Source organism: Kryptolebias marmoratus, linkage group LG23 (assembly GCF_001649575.2).
Source record: "Kryptolebias marmoratus isolate JLee-2015 linkage group LG23, ASM164957v2, whole genome shotgun sequence".
Taxonomy (NCBI): domain Eukaryota; kingdom Metazoa; phylum Chordata; class Actinopteri; order Cyprinodontiformes; family Rivulidae; genus Kryptolebias; species Kryptolebias marmoratus.
The window spans coordinates 1,116,144-1,117,792 of NC_051452.1; the positions used below are offsets into that span (position 1 = coordinate 1,116,144).

The window sequence follows — 1,649 nt, forward strand, 5'->3', positions numbered from 1 at the left end:
GCAAAACATGTGAGGAGAGCTGCAGACCAGGGACAATCCAGAAATGCTCATGAATGTCAGTTTAGAAGCTATCAAAGTTCTCAAATAAAGCACCTTTTGAGAATGTCAATGTTTGTTGGGAATTATCTTACAAAACTAGGAAGGATTTTTGGTTTATATATTAAAAGTTTATGGTTGTTTATTGATTTTAGTAAAAAAAAAAAATCACAACTTTTAGGAAAACGCCCTACGAAATCCTGGAGGGACTGAGATCATCTTTTTCTGAGCAAAGACGCTTTTCTCTTGGCAACCAACAAGCGGCCATGCTTGTTTAGTCTTTGAACATTTTTAACTTTCCCAGTCCACCGTTTCCAAGGATTTTGGACTCCGAATCGTTCGGAAATAACCTTTCATCCCTCTGCAGATTAATGGGCGGCAACAGTTGCTTCTTTAAGGTAATTGCTGAAGTATTACACACGAAAACAACAAAGTTTCCAAGTTGCTGCTTTAGCATTTTAGCTCTGTTGTTGTTGAAACAATCAAAGAGTAGGAGTGCTTTTAATCACGCCTGTAAATAAATATAATGAGCCCTAATCCAAAATTAATTTCCCTAATTAAATCTTACCTCGCATGTTTTCTTAGCGACTCGGAGCAAAGCAAAGCGTTATAATTGTTGAAAAGAAAATCAAATTAAAAAAAGCTAAGCAACCTGTTCCCGCTCGGCGCCGCTGATTGCTTTCCTTCGCTCGTCGGCGGCATGAGGAACGAGCCTCGGACGGCTCACGGATTGTTCGTCTTCCTCCCGTCCTCTAACGCAAACAGACGTCGAGTTAAATTAGTCCCAACAGCAACACGGATCCTCCTGATCCTCCTCTTGCTCGAATGTTCGACATGTCAGCCGATCTGTAACCGCTTTCACTTCCATTATTAAGTTATGTTGTGTAACGTTATAACATTTCCTGGCAGGAAGCACATTTATCCAGGAAGTTTCGGTTGTTTTCCTGTTTTTCTCTTGAGTTGATTATTCAAACGTAGGAGTGGAGAGATCTGGCCTTCAGCCCAAACGTTTCTTGATCGCCCGCCGTTTTACTTAAAGGGGACCTATCCCTTCCATTTGGGGATCTACAGCTTCTAGAAACAGTCCGAGCGCCAAAAAAATAAAAAAATTTAAAAAAAAAACACCCAGCCATTTTTTTTTTTTGAAAAAGTAAATGTTTTCTGGTGTCTGCAAAACGACCCGTTTCATTGTCGCGTCACAACCCCCGTTACCTAGCAACCCAGAGCCCAGCCCCTCGCCTAGCAACCCAAGTGGAGCTCCGCCCACTTCATGACAGGAAGTTCTGCTGGTTTTACTGCTGGAAAAAGGAAAATGTTCTGTTGTCGACTTACAGCGTCCCGATCCACTACCTGTCCGGTTTTGGACCCACTTATTGCCCCTGTCCCAGAGTCAGAATTGAGTTGAGTTGGGGGGGGGCGTGGCCAACAGCAGCTAATTTGCATAATAGTGACGTAGCCCTAAAACAGGCAGAACTGATCAGGTGAAAACTCAACATCTGAGAATGATTTGGTGTGTTAAATGTGATGAAGATGTTTTATGGATGGATGGATGGATGGATGGATGGATGGATGGATGCATGGATGGATGGATGGATGATGGACGGATGGATGGA

The 1,649-nt window shown here is 42.7% G+C and overlaps 1 protein-coding gene across 3 annotated transcripts in view; it reads right to left on the reverse strand.

The window, feature by feature from the left end:
* Positions 1-1,649, reverse strand: part of LOC108251186 (gamma-aminobutyric acid receptor subunit gamma-3-like) — a 197,343-nt gene that overhangs the window by 71,184 nt on the left and 124,510 nt on the right. Inside the window, exon 1 of one of the 3 annotated variants that reach the window (XM_037973864.1) lies at positions 689-1,019. The exons of the other annotated variants lie outside the window; for them this stretch is intronic. The gene's annotated coding sequence lies outside the window, so the exon portion shown is untranslated. Of the gene's footprint in view, positions 1-688; positions 1,020-1,649 lie in introns of those variants that run through there. 3 annotated transcript variants of the gene reach the window in all.